Here is a 12,947-nt window from a genome sequence, read left to right as displayed (position 1 = left end):
ATTACTTTCTATTTACTTAAAACTTTTGGTCATTGCAATTAAATAAATGAGGTTTGATATATTCCTTGATGTTTGGCATCACAATTATCGTAAATTATTACCGACATGTAGATTTCGAGAATAAATTAGCAATTGTTTAGGTACTAGTAATACCAGGAAGATTCAGATTATTTACTAGTTATGATTATTTTTTCAAACTATAGATTCGTTTGTCTTTTTTGTGGGGGAAATGTGTGAGTTTTCCAAGGGACACCTGTGTCAACTACCATCTCCAATAAATACATTTAAATATGGCAAAGTCAATTTTTTTTTGGTGCATGTATATAGATATAAGAAGATGTGGTATGAGTGTCAATGCGACAACTCTCCATCCAAGTAACAATTTATAAAATCAAACCATGATTATAGGTCAAAATACGGTCTTCAACACGGAGCCTTGGCTCACATGTCACATGTTTATTAAACCCCTCCCCGTAATAAATAAGATTAAAAGTAAATGAGCAGGTGCACAACTTCATTTCCCATCTATCATTGCAAGTTTTTTGGAATTCCATCAATTCATTTTCGAGAAGTTGCGATAATCTGTATGCATAGGCCAAGCCATGATTAGATGGTACCGTTTTTTTGTTGTTGTTTATTTTACTTAATCGAATAACGGTATACCACTGTTGCCTTTATTCATACAACAAAAATAAGGCACAACAATGTATCTTTATTGAACAATTACTATGATCTTTCGTATCAAACAGGCATTTGGGTTCACGATTGCATTTCTTTTTTTAAAGGAAACAACTTGTTTTATAATTTGGATCTACGTTTTACACTGTGTCTAAACTACCCCGGCAAAAAATGTTTGGACTCGATGGTATCTAATATCCGGCACGGTGACGGAACATCAATAGACAGAGAAAAGGTAGTTTTCTGTTTATTTATTTGTTATTGTTATGATATCGAAGAATATTTATACATATATAACTGTTTTCTATTGTGAGATGTAATATTTTCTACAACCGTTCTAGATTAACGGAGAAATAAGTAAAAATGCACGTCAAAATGACGAATTGAGTGAACCTTGCCTCGAATTTGTTTAATTTCTCCTTAAATTGTTCACATGGTACGGAAAGAAAGGTACGGAAAGAAAGATATTGACATGGCGATTGCAAAACTAGTCACTTTGAGCACCTCAATACTTGTATTTCTGCGTATGGAACGAAAGAAATGGGTCATGTCAAAATGGAAGCACCCGGTTTTGTCAATGTGTACAACCCGGTTTTGTCCTAGATTTCACAAGGCAGAACCCGGTTTTGTCAACAAAAAAAATGCATATTCCATAATCGCATAACATAATTGAACTTCAGCAATTAAAAGGAGTTTGCCGGGTGGATGGTTATTTATTTGAATCTGTAAACACTTAATTCCTACTTTATTGGAACAAAAATAATTATAATTTTGCTTTGCATTAAAAAAAATAATACTCTAACTGCGAAAGAGATAGAAATGAAGATTAAACCGCAAATTGAGTTTTAAGCCCTCTAAACGTTTTTTTTATGAATTATGTAAATTTGAGTGTTTAAACTTAAAATTAGAGTTTATGGTCTTAAAAATTGAAGGACGCACATTTGATATGTGATTTTTTTTCACACTAGGATGGTTATCTTTATAAGTAATCCAATCTACCTAGGGGTATACTATTTCCTATGATCGTTTAAAAAAACTCTTCTTAAGGCTAAATGTTCATTATAAGGCATGATAATCAAACAAATGTATATATGCTTGCAGAATCGCCATAGAAAATGAATGTTTATGGTGACAAAAGGATTACAATAATCATGCATTAAAAATCAAATCTATCTATCCCTAATTGTAACTATAATACTAAAGTATAAATTAGTATTATAATAGTCTCAGGCCATCGAGAAAATGCAATAATGATAGTTTATTAATAGTTGTATAAATAAACGGTTCTGTTATCTCTCCATCGTGTTATGATTATCGTACATTGATGTTGGTCAAAATATTATTGACAATATATAGGGACGGATTCAGGTTTTTTCAAAGTGGGCGTAATTCAAACAGCTTACATACCGCAGAGTGTAGCAAAGCGAACAATGTTTTGGACGAATTGTGCTAAAAAAAAATCGTAAAAAAAAAGATATAATTTTTTTGGGCCATCAAAGGTGGGGTTGGGGCGTGTGACCTATACGCCGCCTGGATTCGCCACTGATGTTATAAACTAAATCGTATACCAACTTAAAATTTAACATGATATGAAATGAGGGACACCCGTGAAATTGGATGTATGTGAGAAGGATTATCATGTTTATTCTAAAAATTCATATTGATATTTCGGAATGCGAGACCAAGGGATGCAAATTCGTGGAGGCTTGAACTATTTGTATGAAGTTTCATATGTCAGAAGTTAGAAGGCCTGACTATATAAATAATACGTAGTACTTATTTTTTTTTTTAAAATCGCAATTGAAGTTGTTTTGACATGTCTGATTAGTTTATCTCGTTCGTGTAAGCCTTAATTATGAAATGTGAGACTTTTTTTTAATTTAAGAACGGTGCAATCTTGTTTGGAATTCTTGGTTGGTTTTAGCTCACCTGACCCCAAGGGAAAAGTGAGCTTTTTTCATCACTTGGCCCCCGTCGTCCGTCGTCTTCCGTTAATTTTTTACATAATCTTCTCCTCTGAAATTACTGGGCTACAATACATTTAACAAACCTTATCCACAATCTTATGTCGGTTTTAAAAGGTCTAACGAACTTATTTTTAACTGATTTCATCATCATTGGGGTATCTAGTTTAAAAAGTTTTTGATGACCCCCGCTTGTCAACAAAGATGACCGAAATGGCTTAAAATAGAACATAGGGGATGCAAGTTTTGTCTATTATTTGAAAACAGCTATAGATAGAGAAAATTTAACAGGGGCAGATATGTTCATAATGTTGAGCTCTACCTTTTGTCTATACACATCAAAACTCTCACACGAATTCTTATAGAAGTTACTGTCCTTGAATGACAAATTTCTCCTTTTTTCCATTTCTGTCTATTATCTTGAAACATATAAAAGTTATATAGCAAAAATGATCAGCAAGACAATATATACGAATAAGTCGACTTGGTCGATACCCTTGTAAGAATTATTGACCTTTAATTACGATGTTTACCATTTCTTTGCGTTTTTGCCAATTATCTTACAAAAATCTTCTCCTCTTTAACAATTTAATTAAACTTGGCCACACGCTTTATTGAGTTATCTGGTTTGGAAACCCACATGATCAGCGATTTGTAAATTAATTTTTTCTCGTTTCAGGGTACCAGTGTTAACGTTGTTTTTCATAAAATAAACAAAACCGGGTTCTATACATAGACAAAACCGGGTCATTGTGTAGAAAACAACATTGACAAAACCGGGTGCTTCCATTTTGACATGACCTTTTTCTTTCGTTTCATACGCAGAAATACAAGGATTGAGGTGCTCAAAGTGACTAGTTTTGCAATCTCCATGTCAATATCTTTCTTTCCGTACATTTCTTTCCGTACCATGTGAACAATTTAAGGAGAAATTAAACAAATTCGAGGCAAGGTTCACCAAATTCGTCATTTTGGCGTGCATTTTTACTTATTTCTCCGTTAATCTAGAACGGTTGTAGAAAATATTACATCTCACAATAGAAAATAGTTATATATGTATATATTTTCTTCGATATCATAAAAATAACAAATAAATAAACAGAAAACTACCTTTTTTCTGTCTATTGATGTTCCGTCACCGTGCCGGATATTAGATACCATCGAGTCCAAACATTTTTTGCCGGGGTAGTTTAGACACAGTGTTTTAGTATGTTATAAATCAAATATGAAAATTAGAGTTAAATCGGTGAACATGAATTTGACAGCTAATGCCCCTTTAATAAGAAGTCTCTGAAAAGATTGTCCGTTTGAAAATATAATACATAAGTAAAGCATGCATATCAAAATTGATATTATAATTAAAAATTATTTGTTATTTGAATGAGGTTTTTATGCACTACATTACCGGCGGCAAGCACTTGATATTGCAAAGTGTACTCCAATTTAGATTAAAATCGATTGAAAGAATTAAGTTGAATCACAGCAGTACTAAGTCTTTATTGCACCAAAGACTAGTTCGTTATTAGAATTTTTTGTTTAGTGCTCCAATTTTTATAGATTTCATAGTCTTTGAAACAAGTTTCCAAATTTGCACATAGTCGTCCTTTCATTGTGCTCCAAAACCTGCTGCGTTTATTTCAAGTTTATTTGAAAACGAAGTGTCGTCTTTCATTTTTTAACTTCAATGATTTCGATAAAAAATCTATTTAGTGTTAAAAAAATTCTGTAATAAGACTGGCAAAAATCATGCATGAGCAAAACTCATATAAGTTGCTATTCAGCCGGAGCAGACAATAAAAATAGCCAATGCGAAAACATACAAATCTATCCATACATATATCTGACTAGAGATATCTGACAATAATCATTGTAATTTGTTTGTTTGTATACACAACCCTTTAAAAAAACTTTGTATCGTATTGTGTACATTTTGTGTGTATATACTGGACCTCATACCGTATTTCAATAAAATTGAAAATGGAAACGGGGAACGTGTCAAAGAGACAATAACCCGACCAAAGAGCCAAAAACATAGAAATGAACCGAAAAAATTCCAGACTACCAAAACCCAGAGTTTCCTGACTTGGTCAGTCGCAAAAATGCGGCGGAGTTGAAGATTATTTTTTAGATCTCAAACATTCCTTATACCTCAAGCCGAAATAAACTAATACCTGTAGAATACCTGCAGAACTTTTTAAGGGCTAATGTGTAAGGAAATTCAATCCTTATTTAGCCCACCCAAGTTTGTACTTGTTCTAAAAACTAAATTTATAACAATCCTGCATTTTATGAGTTTAATGGTTAGTATATCAAAGTAAAAATTCATAAATAGAACCGGTATTTAATTCCTCCTAATGCCAATCCACTCATTTTAAGAAACAATAAAAATTTGTAATAAGGCCAAATAAAATAATATGTGTGTTTCCTATTACTTCTTTGAAAAAAAATAGGGTAGGTAGGTAGGGATTTTTTTTATTTTACAATATTTTTTTACATTGAGTCTATGGGAGAGAAATTCTGACTTTAACATTGCTTATTGAAAAATGACAAAAAAAAACCCTTTAAAGTAGGCTATTTATAAGCATAAAATATAGGGTGGTAGGGATATAGGAAACACACATATTTTTATTTGGCCTAAAGATAATTGTCTAGTCTATCACTAGAACTGGTACATAACATCTTCCCAATGATGATCTAGTTGTATTTTAAAGTTATCAACGGTCTTTGCAGACACAACTTTTCGGATAAACTGTTCCAATCGTTTATAATTCGTTGGGAAAATGTCTTATAGACGAAATGAAGAATTACATTGAGGTTTTATCGAGGGCCAGCTGAGGCCCACCTCCGGATGCGGGATTTTCTCGCTGCTTTGAAGACCCGTTGGTGGCCTATATGCAACTCAGTTTCATTCAATCATAGTATAAATATGATTTGGATTGTCTCTTCCATAATGCATCGTTTAATTTACATTTATCAATGTTATATTTCATGTCCCATAAATCAGACCATGTGTATAGCGCATTAAGATCACCTTGTATATACAACATCGGATTTTACTTGCACACATCAATACGCGCAGGGAAACTCAGTTTATCATGAAAAGTCCGAGTTTAAATAGGTAACAGAAGAAACTAAGCAAATGACATTAATCAATGATAAATTAAAAAAACACTACTAGAAGTTACTGGCAGTTATCATCAAGAGTAATTACAGGGAGTCAAGTCATAGTAGACAAATCTTTAAGATATTGGGTTTACTACACGTATCACATAAACTTTTTTAAAGATCTATGACGACGAGGACAAGGTCAGATAAATCCTCTCAGACAGACATGTTTCTCTTACAATTATTCCATACACCAAAGCTATTTTAACCTATTGCTTATGGTTATTGAAATACAGACCAAAATTAAAAACAAAATAAACATTGACCAACGAATCATGAAAATGAGGATGAAAAATTTTGTCCTGCCTTTTTATTTTTCCCTCCATTCGGTCCTGCCTTTTTATTTTTCACTCTATTCGGTCCTGCCTTTTTTTTTTAGTTTATCCTGACTTTTTTTTTTACATAAATTGTCATCCTGCCTTTTTTTTTTGCAAATAATCTCATCCTGCCTTTTTTTTTACACAAAACTCCTGTCCTGCCTATTTTTTTCAAATTTCATCCTCATAAAAATCAAATGGTAGCTCCCTTACTAAAAGAACCACATCATACTTAACATTTTTAAAGATCCACGACAAATAGAAATAAAAAGATGTGGCATGAGTGCCAAATAAAAATGTCTCCCCCAAATTCACAATGTGTAAAAAGTAATCAATTATAGGTCAAAGTACGGCGTTCAACACGGAGCCTTAGCTCATGCCGAACAGCAAGCTATAAAGGGCCCTTAAATAACTAGTGTAAAACACTTCAAACAGGAAAAAACAACGGTCTAATCTATATAAAATAAAATGCTTCGCTGGGCGCAGCTTGATACGACCGCAGAGGTCGAACCCTGAACAGTTGGGGCAAGTATGGACACAACATTCAAGCTTGATACAGCTCTGAATTTGGATTGTGATTAAATATTTGACACAGCATAGGTTTCTGACACAGAAAGAATGTGGTCTAAGAACTTCAATTTTTTTAATTTACCTATTATGGTCCAATGTCCAAAATCAAAATACATGGTTAGATTCAGCATATCAAAGAACCCCATATATTCAATTTTTGTTGAAATCAAACAAAGTTTAATTTTGGACCCCAACTTGGACAAACTTGAAAACTGGTCCCATAATCAAAAATCTAAACACATGTTTAGATTCAGCATATCAAAGAACCCCAAGAATTCAATTTTTGTTAAAATCAAACTAAGTTTAATTTTGGACCCTTTGGACCTTAATGTAGACCAATTTAAAAACGGGACCCAAAATTAAAAATCTAAATACACGGTTAGATTTGGCATATCAAAGAACCCCAATAATTCAATTTTTGATGAAATCAAACAAATTTTAATTTTGGACCCTTTTGACCTCAATATGAACCAATTTGATAGCGGGTCCACAAATAAAAAATCTAAATACATGGTTAGATTCAGCATATCAAAGAACCCCAAGAATTCAATTTTTGATGAAATCAAACAAAGTTTAATTTTGGACCCTTTTGACCTCAATGTGGGTGGACAAAGTTGATAACGGGGCCCAAAAATCAAAAATCTAAATACATGGTTAGATTCAGCATATCAAAGAACCCCATATATTCAATTTTTGTTGCAATCAAACAAAGTTTAATTTTGGACCCCGATTTGGACCAACTTGAAAACTGGGCCCATAATCAAAAATCTAAATACATGTTTAGATTCAGCATATCAAAGGACCCTAAAAATTCAATTTTTGTTAAAATCAAACTAAGTTTAATTTTGGACCCTTTTGACCTTAATGTAGACCAATTTGAAAACGGAACCAAAAATTAAGAATCTAAATACACGGTTAGATTCGGCATATCAAAGAACCCCAATAATTCAATTTTTGATGAAATCAAACAAAGTTAAATTTTGGACCCTTTGGACCTCAATGTGGACCAATTTAAAAACGGGGCCCAAAATCCAAAAACTTAATTCCAAGGTTAGATTCAGCATATTAAAGAACCCCAAGAATTCAAGAATAAAACCCCATTAAAATTGATCAAGAAATAAGCAATTTATACGAAGTATCTTCTTTTGCACAATACTGTGCAATTGAATATTTCTTGCTATTGTGCAATACTGTACAATTGACAATTTCTTGCTATTGCGCAATATTGTGCTATTGGATATTTCTTGCTATTGCGCAATACTGTTCAATTGAAGATTTCTTGCTATTGAGCAATACTGTGTAATTGAAGATTTCTTGCAATTGTGCAATACTGTGCAATTAAAAATTTCTTGCTATTGCACAATACTTATTATATAATAATTTACACATCCTGTTTGGTGTGTATCTCCTACCATATCATTATTATTTGCTTTTAAATATTTATCAGAAATAACCAACTTAAAATGGAAAATTTTAAAAGAAAAAAAAAAAGGAAAAAAAGAAAAAAAAAGAAAAAAAAAAAAATCCCCCCCCAAATTTTTTGAACCCCCTTATGATTCATCACCCCTAAACTCAATCCCAGCCTTCCCTTTGTGGTATGGTACCTTGCAGTACAATTTCAGAGAGATCCATACACTTGAACACAAGTTATTGTCTGGAAACTAGAAAAATGCTTATTTTTGGCCCCTTTTTGGCCCCCAATTCCTAAACGTTTCGGGCAATTACCCCCAAACTCAATTCCAGCTTTCCCTTTGTGATATGGAACCTTGTAGTACAATTTCAGAAATATCCATACACTTACACACAAGTTATTGTCATGAAACTAGAAAAATGCTTGTTTTTTGCCCCTTTTTTGGCCCCTAATTCCTAAAATTTTGAGGCAATTACCCCCAAAATCAATTACAGCCTTCCCTTTGTGATATGGAACCTTGTGGTACAATGTCAGAGAGATCCATACACTTACACACAAGTTATTGTCTGGAAGTTACAAAAATGCTTATTTTTGGCCCCTTTTTGGCCCCTAATTCCTTAACTGTTGGTACCATAACCCCCAAAATCAATCCCAACCTTCCTTTCGTGGTATTGAACCTTATGGTAAAATTTCATGGAGATCCATTCACTTAAACTAAAGTTAGAGTGCGAAAACCAATGTGTCTTCGGACGACGCCGGACGACGCCAGACGACGCCGACGACGACGACGCCAACGTCATACCAATATACGACCAAAAAATTTTCAATTTTTGCGGTCGTATAAAAACGAGAACCACTTGAAAAACCACACCAACAAACCTCAACCACTAAACAACAGGCTCCTGATTCAAGGACAGACAAATTGTGTCAAACAGACATATTCACCTTACAATTTTTTTTACACCAAATATAGTTGACCTATTACGTATGATAATTGAAATACAGACCAAAACACAAAAAACTTAACATTGACCAATGAACCATTAAAATGGGATAAAGGTTAGATGATACCTGCCAGACAGACATGTGAACCTCACAATTATTCCATATACCAAATATAGCTGACCTATTTCTATTAGTATTTGAAAAACAAACCAAAACAAAACAGAAGTGCACACGCTGAAATGTCTCCCCTTTTTAACTAGCCATTGATATTATGTTGATATTCCTAAATAGAAAGCTTTACTACAACTATTACATAAGCTTAACATGATCCAAGAAAATTAGGTCAATGTCATATAAACCAAACGAGAAATACATGTACACCTTACAATCATTCAATTCACTAAATATAGTTGACATACGTATTGATTATAGTTTCTAAGAAACAGACTTAACCAAGAAAACTGAACATTGACGTACGAACCATTAAAATGAGGTCACTGTCAGATGCACCATGCCAGGCATGTACAGCTTACAATCCTCCCATACAACAAATATACTTGACCTATTGCTTATAGTTTAAGAAAAACAGACCTTAACACAAAAACTTAACACTAAGCAATGAACCGTGAAAATGAGGTCAAGGTCAAATAAAACATGAGAGACTGACATGTACATCCTAAAATATTTCCATACACCAAATATAGTTGACCTATTGCATATAGTGTTAGAAAAAAGACCGAAACTCAACTGAACCATGAAATGAGGTCAAGGTCAGATGACACCTGCCAGTTGGACATGTACACCTTACAAACATTCCATACACCAAATATAGTCGACCTAATGCATGTAGTATAAGAAAATCAGACCAAAACACAAAAACTTAACAATAACCACTGAACCATGAAAATGAGGTCAAGGACAATGAACATATGATTGATGGAAACTTTGTAAGATAAGGTATCTGCATACAAGATTTGAAGCATCCAGATCTTCTACCTTCTGAAATATAAAGCTTTATACAAATAGTTTACGCCGCCACCGCTGCCCTATAGTTATACCTGCATGTATGTCTCTCTTACTGCGACTTTTGTTGCAGGCGAGACAAAAAAATAATAATTGAATGGCTATCACATCTATCTACAGACTTTTTGGCAGAATTTGACCTGATTGTAGATCTTATCTTGCTAATCATTTATGTATTGAAAGTTTCTATCTCTCTTTTACAGTTTCCAATATAATAATAAACAAAAACATCATCAAAAAGCAATATTAACTACCAGGGTTTTCGATATCACAAACTAGTCAAAACATTTACTTAATTTTATCTTCGATACAAGGACATCATTCGTAAATATAATTCAACATGCAGACATCTTATACTTTCAGGTATTTCACATCCAATTTTTTATGGTAATATTCTTTACAAAGCACCAAAAGCTAACAAAACCTTTAAACAGACTTATTAAGAAGGGATATAGTTACGATACTGTTGTCAGGTCATTAAAGATTGCATATTTTGGCCTTAATATTGATTCACTTATAGGGTCTTTGCATCAGAAATTAACATATTTATTCTAAAACCAGTTGTTGGCATGATACGGGTTATGTTCTTCTCATATATTTTATGATGGTATTATACTAAACCCCTAACGGGAGAGATTGTGCTTGATATTCTTTTTAATTCATATGATGAAGACATAATCTTTCAATCAGTTTAATTGAGGTCTGGAGCTGGCATGTCAGTAACTGCTAGTAGTCCTTTGTTAATTTATGTATCATTGTCATTTTGTTTAGTTTCTTTTGTTACCTATTCTGACATCAGACTCGGACTTCTTTTAAACAGAGTGTTACTGTGCGTATTGTGGTGTGTTTGTTTTTTCTACATTGGCTAAAGGGTATAGGGGGAGGGTTGAGATCTCAAAAAACATGTTAACCCTGCCACATTTTTGCGCCTGTCCCAAGTCAGGAGCCTCTGGCCTTTGTTAGTCTTGTATGATTTTTAATTTAGTTTCTTTTATATATTTCGGAGTTTAGTATGACGTCCATTATCACTGAACTAGTATACATTTTTGTTTAGGGGCCAGCTGAAGCACGCCTCCGGGTGCGGGATTTTCTCGCTGCATTGAAGACCCATTGGTGGCCTTCGGCTGTTATCTGCTCTTTGGTCGGGTTGTTGTCTCTTTGACACATTCCCCATTTCCATTCTCAATTTTATTTAATAACCAGTGGACTGAAGAATTTGGCTATTAGGCTTATATGTAGATCTTGTCCAACTGATCACTTTTGCTGTTTAAAAAATTCTATATATCTTTGGTGGTTTCAAAGGTTTTAAGCAAAAACGCAAAAAAAAAGACAAAATTTGTCATTAAAGGACAATAACTCTAATAGGGAGTCGATTGACAATTTCCACTATAAGTGACCTACTTGAAGATCTGGTCTTGACTATTGCTCATCAGTTTTGCAGGATAAAGTTTCTCTTATCTATTACATATAGTGTTCTAGATAATTGTCAAAATGAAACAAGAGGCTCTCAAGAGCCTGCATCACTCACCTGTAATTATTTGATTAAATCTTTCATCAATGATTATTTTTGCTTTTCAATATATATATAATGAGTGGCTTAAAAATTACATTTAATTGTTCTTTGTATCTGTCATATTTTCTTCAAAAGCAAAAAAAAGCATTTTACCCCTATGTTCCATTTTAGCCATAGTGTTTCTTGACGTACAAGGAAATAGAATACGAAATTTATACTAGATACTCTGAAACTCATTCAGCCTAAGTTTGGCTGAAATTGACTCCGCAGTTTCAAGGGGAAGATTTTTTAAAGTAAGCTAACTAGATGAACAAATTGTGAAAAATTGTCTTTAAAGGGTCTCAGTGGGTCAATTGGCAATTTTGGTCATATCAACTTATTTGTAGTTCTTACTTTACTGAACATTTTTGCTGTTTACAGTTTATCTTTATCATTAATAATATTTAAGATAATAACCAAAACTGCATAATTTCCTTAAAATTACAAATTTAGTGGCAGCAACCCAACAATGGGTTAGTAGATTCATCTGAAAATTTCAGGGCTGATAGAACTTCACCTAATGAACACTTTAACCCCATGTCAGATTTGCTTTAAATGCTTTGGTTTTTGAGATATAAGCCAAAAACTGCATATTACCCCTATGTTCTATTTTTAGCCATGGTGGCCATGTTTTTTGACGAAACAGAAAATAAAACACCAACTTTTGTCTAGATACCCTAAGGATCATTCAGCTTAAGTTTGGTTGGAATTGATTCAGTAGTTTCAGAGGAGAAGATGTTTGAAATAGTTTACACCAGATGGACGACGACGGACAACGACGGACGCCAAGTGATGGCTAAAGCTCACAGTTCCTTCGGAACGGTGAGCTAAAAAGTAGTAAAATTCAGCATTTTAGTGCAATATATATTTCCAATAAGAAATTGTCTGACTGTATTAATGTATAACGATAATAGGCAAAGCATAACATTCTGAACATTTCTATGCCTATCAAAATTTCTTTATCATGTTTATTCACAGTTGTTTTCAAAATAATAGACAAAACTAACATTTTATCCCTATGTTCTATTTTTAGCCATGCAAGCCATCTTGGTTGGTAGTGGGGTCATCATATATATATATTTTTGACTAGATACCCTAATGATGATTGTGGTCAAGTTTAGTTAAATTTGCTCACTAGTTTCAGAGGAGATGATCTTTGTAAAAGTAAACGGACAATGACGATAGACAACTGATGCCAAGTGATGGGAAAAGATCACTAGGCCCTTCATCAATTTAAAGACCATCAAAATGCTTCTTCAAAGATTTTAATAAACATGATAAATTAAAGTCTTTTTTGTAACCATAATAACAAATATTTCATA

The 12,947-nt window shown here is 33.2% G+C and overlaps 1 protein-coding gene across 1 annotated transcript in view; it reads right to left on the bottom strand.

Annotated features, from left to right (window-relative positions):
* The window catches only part of LOC127721187 (uncharacterized), a 43,416-nt gene extending 34,466 nt beyond the window's left edge, over positions 1–8,950 (bottom strand). Inside the window, exon 1 of the mRNA XM_052227859.1 lies at positions 8,783–8,950. The gene's annotated coding sequence lies outside the window, so the exon portion shown is untranslated. The remainder of the gene's footprint in view (positions 1–8,782) is intronic.
* Positions 8,951–12,947: the final 3,997 nt, after the last annotated feature.

The sequence above is a fragment of the Mytilus californianus genome, unplaced genomic scaffold, assembly GCF_021869535.1.
Source record: "Mytilus californianus isolate M0D057914Y unplaced genomic scaffold, xbMytCali1.0.p SCAF_12, whole genome shotgun sequence".
In the NCBI taxonomy this organism is placed as follows: domain Eukaryota; kingdom Metazoa; phylum Mollusca; class Bivalvia; order Mytilida; family Mytilidae; genus Mytilus; species Mytilus californianus.
The sequence above is the reverse complement of the archived record's forward strand: the minus strand, read 5'-3'. Positions and strand labels throughout refer to the sequence as shown.